The sequence below is a fragment of the Mustela nivalis genome (genome assembly GCF_964662115.1).
Source record: "Mustela nivalis genome assembly, chromosome: 3".
Classification (NCBI taxonomy): Eukaryota; Metazoa; Chordata; class Mammalia; order Carnivora; family Mustelidae; genus Mustela; species Mustela nivalis.
Window position 1 is genome coordinate 109,285,224 of NC_139022.1, and position 15,304 is coordinate 109,300,527.

A 15,304-nucleotide genomic window follows, 5' to 3' on the forward strand; every position below is an offset into this window, starting at 1 on the left:
ACTAATATGTCTACTTCTCAGTGCAGTTTCTGGTTATAAATACCATATTGCTATGTATGTTAGATGGACTCAAAAAAATGATGGACAGATTTTGTATATTGCTTGTCATGTTATCTTAGAGTTAACTTTGTCTCAGATAAAAAAGCTGTTAAAATATTGTCCTGTATTAAGCTCTTTAAATGCTACTAGTTAAACCAAATAGAAAACTATTGCTAGATCATGGTTTGGTGTAATATGCATTCACCCAAGGACAAAAATGGCATTTGAAATGAAGTGGCAGTGCTAAGCACTTACTGAGTTTCCTCCCACCCTTTTCTCCTTTGATTAGGATTAGAAAGTTAAAACAGTTCTTCTGTGGAAACTAATATTTGGTAATCTTCAGCTATCAGGGTAAACTTCAGGGCACTTAATCATTACTTGTGTGAATGTAGTAATAAAAGTTCCTTTGCTTTGTATTGTGTTGAATTTGGAACTGATAAGGAAGTTTTTTCATATCTAAGATGCTTTAGGAAAATAACGCACGTATACACACTCTTACATTTTTTTTTTTTTTAAAGGTCTTTTTCTTTTTATCTCTCCTTGGACCTAATCGATAGTATTTTTGGTGGCTTGTGGAGTTGATGGTCCAAAACAAAAAAACACTCTTTTTCTACATGTTTCCATTCCATTTTATTTTATGCTTCCATAAGAAATATCTATTTGTGTTTCTGCTTTCTCATTTTATGCCCATCTTTTTGAACAAATAATACATCGATGTGAGTTAGTTTTAACCCAGGGTCCAAGTGATCTAGATACCAAGCAGCTGTTTTTCAGGTCCTGTGGTAACAACTGATTTGAAAGAATGCCTTTCTTCTAATCAACATGTGGTACTATCCTTCAGGTGTACAAATTCTCTAATTCTTGTGGTTAGCAGAAAAGGATTGTGGCCAAAATGGCTTGGGTTTAGAACAGTTTCCAGAATTTGAACCTTCTCAACTAGAAAGTGTTAATAACCTACCTGATAATGAAGTAAGTTTTAAAAAAATGCTTTGGTAAGTATAGTAATTTCCCTTTAAAAATAGATAATTGCTGTTGCTGATTTCTCAATTAGTAACATTAAAAATAATTTTTATAATTAATTTTTAAAAAGCTTTTCTTAAAAAATAATCAGACATCAACTGAAAATGAGTGCTTTGAGATTTCCATACTGATAACTTGGAGAAGTTGCTTTGGAACTTCGAAGGGTAAAATGAAATGGGTAAATGGTGTGCTCATTTCTTAGATGGAATATTCTTAGCAAACGTAGATGACTTCTTTCCTTTTCTTGGTAGCAGTAAATGTTTTAAATGCAAGCATAGTTAATATTTTTCAGAAAGACTTAACTTTAGATTAGTAGGATAAAGCTGGTTATTTCAGTGTTTCTTAGCGTTGATGCCCACAGAGATTCTGATTTAAATTGGAGGCATATCCAGGCATAGGTGTTTTTAAGTTTCCCAAGTAATTTTAATTTACATTTAGATTTAAGACTCACTGTTCAGTATACCAGCTACAAATTTAGGAAAACTGACTTTTGCGGTGATTGGTGGTGGTTGTAAGTTTTGGTAAATAAAACATACCCTGTGACTGTTTCAACAGGGAGTTCTATCCTGTATCCTGTAGTCCCTTAGTTTTCAAAAAACCATAATGTGTTCCTAGAAATAGGCCTTAAAGTTTAGTGATGGTCTTGTTTGCTTTGTAGTGGATTCTGTTCCCATTAGCCACAACTTTTTTTTTTTTCTCACATTCTTTGACATATTTCTGGGTTTTGTAAACTCTTCTGTTTAACTTGGGTTTTTTCCCTTCACAGTTGTACGTTTGTTTTTATGAAGGTTATGGGTGCATTATTTTGGGCATTCCTGATGATCTCCATTCTTGTTTCAATTTTTGTTTAAGCTTATGTCTTAGGACTATGAGTATATTTCTCCTTTTTATTCTGTATATTTATACAGATACTGCCATCTAGACAAAAATGGGGTGTTGCTGAAATGGCACTGTTGCAGTCCTAGTGCTGTCCTATAAATACGTTCGTGTTTCTCAGCTGGTATATAAATTGAAGGGAAAGAAAATATGGATTATGAGTATTCATAATACAGAAATTTGTTTAAAAGTTGAACTCGTAGAGATCAGTGGTAATGAAGAGTTAAGAGGACTGAGCAGAAAACCCTAGATATGTGATTCCTGTCATAGCTGGACCAGAATCTCTCTCCCAGAGGGTAATAGAGATAGATAGTAAATGCTGGGAAGAGGCCATGTCTTCTTTTTCTTTAAGGCAAAACACAAATTCTCATGCCTGAAGGTTTTGTTTTAATTCCAATATAGTTAACATACAGTGTTGTATTAGTTTGAGGTGTACAATTTAGTGATTGAACAGTTCTGTACATTACTCAGTGCTCCTCAGAATAAGTGTACTCTCAGTCCCCTTCACCAATTTTACCAGTCCCCTGACCCGACTCCCTTCTGGTACCCATCAGTTCTGTAGAGCTCATGGCTAAAGTTTACTTGTTCAAGTAGTTCGTATCCTCAACAGGTTTGGGATGAGTAGATGGGCTGTTGGAGTTTTCTTTCCCTGAAAGGGTACTAATAATGCAACATGCAGCTCATTTTGCTACTTAGACCCCTTGGCAGTCCCTCTAGAGATAGCCTTACCCATCCCCAGAATATTGTCATTGGGAAAGTCCATTTAGGCTTCTATGGACAGTACCAGTTGTGTTCTTCAAAGATGATTAGCGGACATTCCCTAGTGTAACGGTAAGCTGTGGCTGCCAGCAGGTCTAGGGCCCATTGGTGGAAGTCAAAGACCAGAATTGTGATAGAAAGGAGAGTTAAAAGACTGCTTGCTCTGGAGTCACGAAGACCTAAGTGAAAGGTTCAGTGAAAGCCATTGGGAATGCCAGACACCGCTGAGTGCCCTACCTCAAGGCTTAGCATACCTTCGGAGCTGTAAGAAGACTCTGCTCTAATTTGGTTTACGCTTATACAGTAGATCCAGAACTGCTTCAGCATGGCATAGTACTAGGGCAGGGGCAAAGGCTGGTAGGTAGGTTTTTGTCGGCCTGGTCAAGGGGGAGGCCTCTTGACTCCCAAGGTCAGCTGTGTCCAAATATGTCTCAGGGAAAAAGCCAGGTTATGGGGTACAGTGAAATATAACACCTGTAGAAAAAGCCTTTCCTGCGTTGGTTCCAGCTTTCCTTTCAAGTACCTTGCCAGCAGTAGTAAGGGTCTGGGAGGTGTTCTGAATGCAGCAGGCCTGAGGAGTTGGAGAAGCTATATAAACTGATTTTGAGCATACGTTTGTTTCCCAGAATCATACAAAAGAAGGGTGATTAATCTCTGTTAGACAAAAAACTACCGTTTTTATTTTAATCTTTCAGTGATCTGTGACTAAAAGTAGACCACAAAGACAGACAAACCCCAGCTCACCACTACCTCCCCATAGCCACACTGGAGTTGGTTGTAAAGGGCTGGCACATTCGAATCAAGATCTTTGGGGTGGCAGTGCAATACGTCTCATGACTTTGAAGAGGTCAAGGTGATAAGAGATCTGATTATACCTTCTTTGCCTGGTGCTGCTACAACATATTTTGCCCTTAGCTTTGGGTGGTTGTTTTTTTTGAAAGATGTGTCAGAGGAAGAGAGAGCACAGGCCAGGGGAGTGGCAGGCAGAGGGAGAGGGAGGCTCCCCAGCTGAGCAGGGAGCCTTACACGGGGTTTGGTCCCAGGACCCTGGCAAAGTGACCTGAACTGAAGACGGATGCTTAACTGACTGAGCCCCGCCCCCCCCGGTGTCCCTGGATATTTTTAAAACAATCTTGAGGGGTTCTTGGCTGGTTCACATTCAATTTCTGATTTCAGGGCAGGAGTTAAGCCCCATGTTCGGTGGAGCACCTGGCTGGCTTAGTGGGTAAAGCATGTGACTTGATCTTGGGGTTGTAAGTTTGAGCCCAAGGTTGAGTGTAGAGATTACTTTAAAAAAATCTTGATTGTGTCATAGGCCTTTTGGTGTTTCCAACTTAACGTCACGTTCTAGGAAAAATAACCCTGTTCTAGAAATCAGAAGCCAGGATTTTATTTTTAAAGTTTATTTATTTAAGTAATCTTTATACCCCATGTAGGGCTCAAACTCAAAACCCCAAGAGAATGAGTCACATGTTCCGACTGAACTGGCCACGTGCCCCAGAAGCCAGATTTTAAAAACAGGGCCAGAAATGTGACTAGATGACTTACCGATCTTCACAAGAGTATTTGTTGAAGCCACCTTCTAAAAGCACTTGAACAGGGACACCTGGGTGGCTCAGCCGGTTGAGCAGCTGCCTTTGACTCGGGTCATGGTCCCAGGATCCTGGGATCGAGCCCCACATCAGGCTCCCTGCTCAGCAGAGAGCCTGCTTCCCCCTCCCTCTGCCTGTTGCTCTGCCTACTTGTGATCTCTCTGTGTCAAATAAATAAATAAAAAATTTTTTTAAAAAAAAGCACTTGAACATTTCTATCAACCTGAATGGCAGAGAGCTTACATCATTAGGTATGTTACAAGAATGTGGGGTAAGTGATGTTTGGCTTCTGAAATATATAATCTCAATGTAAAAATCTTATAGTGACAGCTGACATTCTGAACTAGTTTAGGGTTCTGATGCTGTCAGCATCTGTGAATGAGGAGAGTGCTGGAATGACCATTACTTAACGTAAAGACAGTAGTTGAATCCAGAATGACTTGGAAGAACAGTAGGTATTGGACAATCAGACTGAAGTGGCAGAAATAGCTAATGATGAATCATGTCTAACATAGCATTTCCCATGTGCCAGGCATTTACATGGATCATTTTACTGTCTCAACAGTTTAAAACAGTAGAGAAGGTAGATCTATTCAGGCATCTGCCCCAGAATCCCATACTTAGAGAAAGCATTAGAGTTCTCTTTTTCCTTTGCTGTGAGATAAGTATTTAGCACCCTTTGAAGGGTAGGCAAAACCCTCCACAGCTTTTGGTTCCTGAGAAAATGACTTTTTCTGTCTGACCCCTGCTTCTAGAAGTTGAGTGTGTGCCAGGCTCTTTGGGAAGCATGGCAAGGGAGGGTTTGCACTCTGGCCCTGTTGAGGTTGGCCCAAGAATAGTATCCTGGTCACTGCATTCCTGGAGCTAATGGAATGACTTCACTAGTGTGTCTCAAGGACATTTACATAAACCACATTTTGAAGTTGCTGAGGCTGATCGAGAAGATAATTTTCAACTCAGCACTTCACACTACAGCCTATTCCTGAGAGTAAAAGAATTTTCACATTTGCCTTGGATTGGCAAATATATTAAAAATGGAAAGGAAGGGGTGCCTGGGTGGCTCAGTGGGTTAAGTGTCTTCAGCTCAGGTCATGATCCCAGGGTTCTGGAATTGAGCCCTGCATTGGGCTCCCTGCTCAGTGGGGGCCTGCTTCTCCCTCTCTCTCTGCCTGTTGCTCCCCCTGCTCATGCTCTCTCTCTGTCAAATAAAAAAAAAAAAAAAAAATGGTTTATGGGTACCTCCATAGGCATATATACTAGCATACAAGCCTACCTGTTTGTAGAGTGGTCATCATGCCTCATAATCGTGTAATGTAAATTGCCTCCTTTGGGGCAACTTAGATTAGCTTTGCGTGTGGGTGCTCGTTAACTTTTTAAAACATGGTAGCAAACGCTCTCGCACATCTCTTTCAATTTTAACATCTTGAATAGTGTGACCACCATTATTTTACAAGTAACTAGTAGTGAGTTGGTGCAAAGTATGCTGGGTCCCTGAAGTAATTTAATGTTAAACAGGGAGGCAAAACTAAGGTAACTCACCAGGCTTTTTGAGTGTGGTCTTAATTGGGCCCAGTTCCAATACAGGGTGACCACTTGTCTTGGTTTGTCTGGGACTTAAGCAGGGCTTTCCATCCTCAAACTGGGACAGGTGGCCACCCTGCTATGTTCTGTGCCTTCATCTTACAGGCACAGGAAGCCTTTCCCGCCCTCACCAGCTTTGCTGGATCAACTTTGCCAGATCCAGGCTCTGCTTTGGCTCTCCTCTGAGTTCCTGGCAGGAGGGAGGGGGAGGTGGTAGCTGGATGAATGACACACCTGAGTCCTAAGTCCATTCATTGTGTGGCCTGGTGTCTTGGGTCAGCAGGAACCAGTCTTTGCATTTAAAAACCTTAGGACTCTGGGACCTGCTGACTCCCGACCTTCCATGGCTCTTGTTTGTGAGAGAATTTCAAGGCTTTCCAAGTCTTGAGGCAAAGGACAGAAATACTTGTTGAAGGAGATGAGAGGTAGGAATAAATCCACGAAATGAATATGAAGAAAGGGGGAAAGCGAGAGTGTGGGGGCTGGGGTATGTGATTCTAGCAAGAGGGCTTAGTTGTCTGCGCCAGAGAGTAGTAAGGGGCTGCTTCCACGGGGGGGGGGGGGGGGGGGTGGCGGGGAGCAGAGCAGTGCACCAAGAAAACATGTTGCCTGGTGTCTGAGTAATGTCCATGGATAAGTCAGCCACTGCCAGGCACCAGATGAACTGCGTGGTTGGGGAGTGTGGGTAGTGGCTGGTGGTCTCTCTGGAGTCCAACAAGAGACTAGATGGTCTCCAAGGGCTTAGAAGTCATTTTGACTTTCATTGCAGCAGAGGGCTGTGTCCTGTCTTCATAAACACAGAACGGTATGACATGTAGGTAAGAGGAAGCGTAGAATAAGGCCCCGATCCCAAGTGTGTGGTCCCGGGTTTCCTCATGAGCACTTCTCCATGTTAGCCAGGAGCCTTTTCAAATATCACAACCTTTAAAAGGGCAAACAGGAGAAAACAGATTTAAAGGTGCCCAACTAACTACTTATTGAGTAGCAGTTACATGCCAGGTGTTAGTAGGCACTGGATATAAATACAGTTGTGTCCAATGCCAAGTGTCTGCCCTTGTGGAGGTTACGTTCCTGGGAGATAAATACAAAAGTCAGATAGGAACAATGTGCTATGATGAGAAATAAAGCAGGGTATGAGGAAAGGAGGTAAAAAGATGTATCCTATTTTTAAATTCTTCAAAATTTTGATTCTGTTAATTAACATATAATGTATTATTGGTGTCTGAGGTAGAGGTCCTGATTCAATAGTCTTAGAGAACACCCAGTGCTCACTCCATCGTGTGCCCTCCTTAATGCCCATCACCCAGTTACCCCACCCCCACCCCTTCCCCTGTATCCATCCCCGGCTTGTTTCCTGTGACAAAAGAGTCTCTTGTAAGAGGTACCCTTTTACCACACCCTGATGCATAATACATATTGATGTAGTAGCTTTTAAATGTTTCAGTTTATATAAATTTTATTTAAATTTAACAACACACCGACTGGGCTGGTAAGGAGGCTGGTGTTTTCCAAGGAAGTGACATTGAGGTGAGACCCAAAGGATGAAAAGGAGCTACCCGTTTTCAGCAGTGTATTAGACACTATTTATCACAAGGTCAGCCGCCTTCTAAAAGAGAAAACTAGACTGTAGTTTGTAGAGCAACACTGACCCTCACAGCACGACATCTCCAGAGATTTCTGCTTTTACCTGCTGTAGGGAGGAGTTTGGGGGCAGCAGGAAGCTGCAGGATGGGAACCTTCTGTACCCCAGGCTAGGATTTTTTGTCCAGAGTCTGACGCCTGTACCTGAGCAGCAGGACATGGCCAGAGAAATGGATGCAACTGTACTGGCAGGGACTCATTTATCCAAATGCCTAAGTAACCGTAGTTACTGCCACACAATCCCTTCTGCTTCCAGAGATTCCTTCTCAGGCTTCAGGAGGACCATGATTCATGTAGTCTCTTCTCAAATTGCCAGCACCTCCTCTCCCGAACTCCAGAACTCCGACGACCTTGCCAATTTATACTTTCTTCCTCCTGCCACCACCTCCACCAACATTTCTGCAGCTCTGTCTGTAATGTTGACCTCAATTGGCTTATTCCCAACAGCATACAAGCAGGGCACCAGTATCTTCAATCCTGAAAACAAACTCTGTTGACCTCACAGCCCCGTAAGCATCTGTGCCTTCTCTATGCCTCTCTTCTTGGTAAAACTTTGAAGAACTGTTATCTGTTCTCTTGCATTGTCTTCTCGGCCCGTTGCTCCATTTAAACAGGTGTCTTTATCAAGGTTATTATTACATTGCCAAGCGGAGTAAACATTTTTCTGACCATATTAAATTATAGTTTGGGGACATCTGGGTGGCTTAGTTGGGTAAATGTCTGCCGTCAGCTCAGGTCATGATCCTGGGGTCTGGGGTAGAGCCTCGGTCGGGCTCCCTGGCTCATCAGGGAGTCTGCTCCCTCTTCCTCTGCTTCTCCCCCTCTCGCCACCAATCGTTCTGTCTCTCTCTTTCTCTCTGGAATAAACAAAATCTTTTCAAAAACTCCAGTTTTTAAGGGCACCTGGCTGGCTCAGTTGGTAGAGTATGGGGCTCTTTTCTCTCTTTTTTAGAAGATTATTTATTTCAGAGAGTGAAACATTGGGGTAGGAGGTTGGGGCAGAGAGAGAGAGTGAGAGAGAATCCTAAACAGGTTCCATGCTGTGCACGGAGCCTGACGCTGGGCTCCATCTCACAGCCCTGTGGTCGTGACCTGAGCTGCAACCAGGAACTGGAACCACCCAGGTGCCCCACACATGTGGCTCTTGCTGTCAAGGTCAGCAGTTCAACCACATGGTGGGCATAAAGGCTACTCTTAAAAAAAAAAAAAAATCTGTTTTGGCATTGGAGGCAATTGACCAAAACAACTTCCTGGAAATTATTTCTTTCCTTGTCTACAATGACACTCGATAGGCTTGTTTTCCTCCTGTCTTTTTGACTGCTACTTCCCAAGTCTTTTGGTAAATGTTAGTGTCACCCAGTGCTTAGGTTTCTGTCTCTATTCTACCTAGATGATTTCATCTCATCCCATCTATAGGCTGAAGAGTCCCAAAAGTCTATTTCTAGCCCATGTTCTCCCTTGAGCTCCAGAGTTACAACTTCGACTGTCTCCTTGACATGACTCAAATGTCTAATATGCAACTCATGCTGAAGTCCTGATCTCCCACCCGAACTCCTGGTGTTTCCTGTCTCTGTAAATAGTACCACCATTCGTGCAATTATCCTCCACTTGTAATCCATTAGCTATACACCTCCACATCGATCTTTCTCCAACTCCACTGGCCCGGCCCTGGGTCGAGCCTCCTGAAAGATCTTACTACTTTCCTTCTTCCTACCAACTACATGCTCCACACAGTCACAGAACGATCTTTCTAAACCGTCGTTCAGATCAGGCTACTTGCTGCTTACCCTTCGTTCTCTGAGACTGCTAAATACAAACAATAAAATCCAACTTTCCTGTGCCTTCCCTGAAAAGTCTTGTGCTTTGGTCCTTGTCTTCATTGCATTTCACTCTCTGCCCATTAAGCTCTGATGATGCTGGTCTTGATGTTCCTGGAACATACCAAGTTCATTCTTAACTCAGAGGCTTTGCACTTTGCATCTCCTTGAATAGCTGTCTCACTTCTTTCCATGGCTGGTGGCTTCTTCGGCAGGTTTCTGCTTACATGTAGTGCTGCCCCTGCCTTCCCCCACTTCACTTTCTTTCTTTCTTTTTTTTTTTTTTTTAAAGATTTTACTTATTTATTTGACAGAGAGAGATCACAAGTAGATGGAGAGGCAGGCGGAGAGAGAGATAGAGGGAAGCAGGCTCCCTGCTGAGCAGAGAGCCCTACGTGGGACTCGATCCCAGGACCCTGAGATCATGACCCGAGCCGAAGGCAGCGGCTCAACCCACTGAGCCACCCAGGCGCCCCCCACTTCACTTTCTATATCAGCATTTATTTTCCTCACAATACTTAATCTATTTAACATTCTCTTATTTGTGTGTGCTTATCGTATCTTGCCCACTAGAAGACAGACCGCCCAACACCAAAGTCCTCTCTCTTTCTCTTACTAGGTAAATATTCATGGACAGGTTGATTGACACAGAGCACTCTGGTAGCTTTCCGGTCATGGGTTGGGCCTGTACTCAAGAGATTCTCCAGAGGATGACCTTGCCATTCAGTGGCCCCTAGGCAAACAGGCCTTCCTAACTAGTCTTTCCCAAAATTCACAAACTAGACCTTGGTTTGTAAGAGATATTAAAGTCATACTTGCTGGGGTGCCTGGGTGGCTCAGTTAAGCATCTGACTCTTGATTTTAGGCCAGGTCACGATCTCAGGTCTGTGAGATTGAGCCCCACACTGGACTCTGTCCTGCATGTGGAACCTGCTTAAAATTCTCTCTCTCCCTCTGCCCCTCCTCTCTTTCAAAAAATAAAAATATAAAATATAAAAAGCAAGTTATACTTGCCTTCCCCTCATTGGTATCTCCCCAAGTCTGGCTCCTGGAATGTTCAGCATCTCAGGGTCAGGCCTGGAGCTCCATGGGTAGCCAGTTGGCAGGCTGGGCTGTGGACCACTCAGATTGCCTTCTCTTGTGGTTTTTTCCCCATGTGCTGGTCTTCAGATGCCACACTGGGGCTGCTGTCCTCTGGTTCCGCTAGGGAGGATATAGTGAAAGATGGTAGGACATGCCTGTCATGATGCTCTCCTCTATAAAACAGCCCTGCATTTGACTGAGCATACCTGGCCCCTGTTGACAGGACTTGTGCATATGACCTTGATTTCACAGAGGGATGCTGTGGCCTATAGGGCTGGAAGCTACTTCCAGGGTCACACTGTGGGTGTGTAGTCAAGCTGTACTGGCATTCAGCTTCTGATGGTCACACCAGGGTTCTGGACAGGACTCTGTCCTGGAGAGTAGAGAGGGCAGCTTCTGGAGGCATCTCAGTGAGGGGGCTGTTTTGCTTGACTCCTGGCCCTCTGGCACCATCTGCTGGCCAGAGCCAATCAGTGCTTGGGGACTGGCCAGGACCAGATCATAGGTCCTTGACTTTGCTGGGCACTGTGTGTGAAGCCATCTTGGTGCCCACGTATCCCCATGGACTTTCCCTCCTGGGGGGAGCTGGAACAGAGGTATCGCATGCTCTTCTGGGAACCTTTGATTCATCCGTGGTTCAATCCCACCTCCCCACACTCCTGCTGTGTGGCCTAGGACATGTTACATACATCAGCCGTCTCAGTTTCATGGGCAAGCCCACTCTGGTTTGATAACCCTTCAGTGCAGCCTGGAACCCACAGGTCTCTGATGGTGTAGGGCACCCATATGAGTCAGGAGGTTTTCTCCTCTTCCATTTAGGTGTGGATGCCACTTTTGCCTAGAGCTTCCATAGCAGCTTCCCGAGGATGGGTCCATAGCCTACCAGAGTAGGGCGCTGCACTGGCTGGCTGAGGTAGAAGCAAGGAAGCTGAAGAGGGGGCACTCTCTGTAGCTTTGTCCAAGGCCTCAGTTGGACTCTTGGGCCCTGGGCAGGTGAGTCCACTCTGTGCAGAGGAACCTTGCAACAATCTCTCACCTTCTTTCCCAACATCTTGCATTGCTCCTCCAGCCTTGGCTGTGAAGGGTTGGACAACCATGTGAAAGGAGAGGCTACAGAAGCTCAAAAACTTAATTCCTTGAGAAATTGACACTGGCACCATGCTGAGCATGCAACATACATTCTCACATTGTATGCCTCCCTATTGATAAAAACTTGATAAATTACTAGTATGCAGTGCACAAATATGAGTACTGCTCAGTGAATTTTTATATATGGGCACACTCATGCACTATCACCTGGATCAAGATCAGAGAATTTCTAGCATCCCAGAAGCTTGCCTCCTCTGTGGCAAGTAACTACTATGCTATCTTCTCTACATTAGTTTTTGGCTGTTTTCAATCTTTGTTTCAGTGCACTCAGACGGTAAGTACTCCTGCATCAAGCTTCTTTTGTTCAACATTACATCTATGAGATTCATCCATGCTGTTGTTGGGGCCAGGAGTTTCTTTTTTCTTGCTGTTTACTCTTCCACTGGGTGAATGCACAAGGGGTTTTTTTAATTTACAGTTGATGGATTTGTTATTCCTGGCTTTTTCTATTAAAGTTGCTGTGAACATTCTTAAACATATATTTTTTAAAGATTTTATTTATTTATTTGCAGGGAGAAAGAGTCAGAGAGAGAGAGGGTGCACAGGCAGGCAGAGTGGCAGGCAGAGGCAGAAGGAGAAGCAGGCTCCCTGTCAAGCAAAGAACCTGATGTGGCACTCGATCCCAGGACACTGGAATCATGATCAGAGCTGAAGTCAGCCGCTTAACCAACTGAACCACCCAGGCATCCCTTAAACATATTTTTTGGTGCATGTTAGAATGTATCCCTGTTGGGTATTTGTCTATAATTGAAATGACTGAGCCACTGGGTATATGTATGGTTTAGCTTTCGTAGACACTGGCAGTCTTCTGGTCTACCAGCCTGCACTCCCACCAGCTACCTGGGAGACTTGCAATTGTTCTGCATCCTTACCAAGTACTTGGTGTGGCCAAGCTATTAAGTTCGGCTCTCCTTGTGACTCAAATAATTAATTTGCACAAAAATCCTGTGAAGCAGGTACTGAGATAAGCCCCATCCTACAGATAAAAAGTTTGAGGCTACAAAGAGGAAACCACTTGCCCTTCCCAATGACACAGGATGTGGGCAGCAAGCGGGAAGCACAGGGTCTACAGGATCCTTGTGCACCTGTGACCACATATTGTTTTATTTTATATGTTTTTAAAAATTTTTCATTTGACAGAGAGAGAGAGACAGTGAGAGAGGGAACACAAGCAGGGGGAGTGAGAGGGAGAAGCAGGCTCCCCACTGAGCAAGGAGCCCGATGCAGGGCTCAATCCCAGGACCCTGGGATCATGACCCGAGCTAAAGGCAGTTGCTTAATGACTGAGCCACCCAGGTGCCCCCATACGTAATTTGAAAGTCAGAAAACATGGGTATGCCAAAATGATAGGTCTTTTATTTTTTTACTTTCTGTTCATCTGTTCTATTGGATGGCAGAAATGACAATGTGCTTACTTCCTGGCACAGTCAGTCAAGTGAGTGTATGATCAGGCATTGCAGGGGTACACTCAATCACATCGAGGGTTCTTGTCCCTCTTCTCTCTAGTCAGAGCTCCATCCTGCAGAGCTAATGCGGTCATGGCATGGAGTGGGAGGTGAGAGTTGGAAGTTGTCCCATCTTCAGTCATCATCCATACTCCTGTACTGGCCCTGGGACGCAGGCACACCTCATCCTGGCCCCTTGTGAGCTGTCATCCTTGGTTTCTGCTGTGCCCACAGATGGCTGCATTTGTGTGTGGCTTCTGGCTTGGATGGTGTAGGTTCATCTAGGTCCACCAAGTTCCCTTGACTACATTGCACTAGCCCCTTCTTTGCCATCTGTTCCCTCTTTGAGCAATTGCCATGATGTTTTAGGGCTTTAGGACACATTTAGAGGGACACTGAGATCCCTACATATTAGGTATGAGCCTGAGACACTTTCAGGCCACCTGCCTAGGCACACCCAGCTGCCTTTTCTATTTAACTGATCCCATATTTTCTCATAATGGAAGACTTTAGACTTTTCTCATAGACTAAGGCATAGATTCTCTCTACTCTCAGAGCCTACAAACCTTTCTGGGGTTCCTAAGCTCTCCCTATCCCTGCATAGAGAGGATGGGGAAGAGGGGGTGGGACAGAGGCCTTTCTCAGAGACTGTGCCCCCCCCCCACCAAGAGTTAACCGCAATGCTCTCTTTGCTGCAATTTTTTTCCCACCCCTATCCTTTTGGAAAATTGGTTCTGGTATCATCATACCTTCTTTGTCCTAACTCTGCTGTTGCTGGTATGCAGTTTAAGATTTGAGTCCTTCAGCCTCCTGGGATTTCAGTGGTCCAAAAGATCTTCTTGCTCTAAAGAGTCCATCTATTTTAAGAGTTCATTTTGCAAATCAAGATCCAAGAATTTGACTTTTTTCTTTGCATTCAGCCCTCTCTTTTCCGGAGTATTAAGGTAGTCTGATTTTTAGATGGAAGGCTTAGATTTTGGAAAAAGGAAGAAGGAAGGTCAGAGATCTCATGGGGACTGGATTACTTCTTAGCTTATCTGCAGTCCTACGGGCTTGAACACACCTCCAGAGTTCAGTCTGTCCCACGGGTAGGTGCCTGACAAAGGGAGTGAGAAATGAATTCTGGGTAGCAAAGTCCCATTTCAGAAGCACTGAGAGAGCTGGTCCTCATAAGAATTCTCCTGTGAACAACTGACAGCAACGAAACTCAATTTACAAAGGGAGATAATCTCTGGAAATGAATTTACCACAAAAAGCAGATTTTCCCACCTGGACTTGAATGTGAGCCCTTTAGCTTCCTTGCAAGTAGTATGCTGGAAACAGTAGTAAATCAGAAAATATTCCTGGCATTTGAGGGCTGTAGCTAAAATTCAGTATGTGGGTTGTTGTCCAGCAGCATAATGGGGCTGGAGCTTGTTCCACAGTGGCTGTGTGACAGTGAGAATGTCCTTTCTCTTTGATTTTATTTCCTCCCTCTGTAGAATAAAGAGCTTTGAGCACATGGTGTGTGGAATGACCCAAGTTAGGACAAGACCTCGACCTTCGTGGGGCCAGCTTTGAAGCCAGAGGAACCCCCCACCTTTCCTTGCACTCTTACTCACCTAGAGGACCTTGTGGTGGGCTGGTTCTTCCTGATCTGGGTGGGTGATTATGAATAAATGAGGGATAAGTGGTCACCAGCCTGCACCCGACAGTCCTGTAACAGCCTTGTCCATCCTGAGAGGACAGTATGAAGGATGGAGAGGGTTGATTCATAAAGTGTGGGGCTAAATGAGTCACCTTTGACAGACATTGGTGGCCCTTTCTTAGCAGTAATTCATCACTGAGACCCTACCTACTTACACAGGTTTCTCAACTTACCCTGGGCTTAAGAATCTCTTGGAGAATTTGTTTAAAAGGCAGAAAAACCTGCCACCAGGAAATCGGATTCATTAGCTCAAGTGCGGACCCAGGAATCTGCATTTTTCTTGACTTGATGCCAATTTATTTTTCGAAACATTTTTTTCAGAAGATTTATTCATTTAACAGAGATAGAGAGCACAAGCAGGGGGAGCAGCAGGGGGAGAGGAGGAAGCAGGCTCCCCACGGAGCAGGGAGCCCGATGCAGGGCTTGAAGCAAGGACCCTGGGATCATGACCTGAGCCGAAGGCAGACACTTAACCAACTGAGCCACCCAGGTGTCCCAAAGTAAAACATTCTTTGAATATGTAATATATTCATATGGATTGAAATCCAAAAGGTAGAAAGGGATATAAAGTAAACAAATCACCCCAACCCCTGTACCCCAGTCACCTAGTTCCCT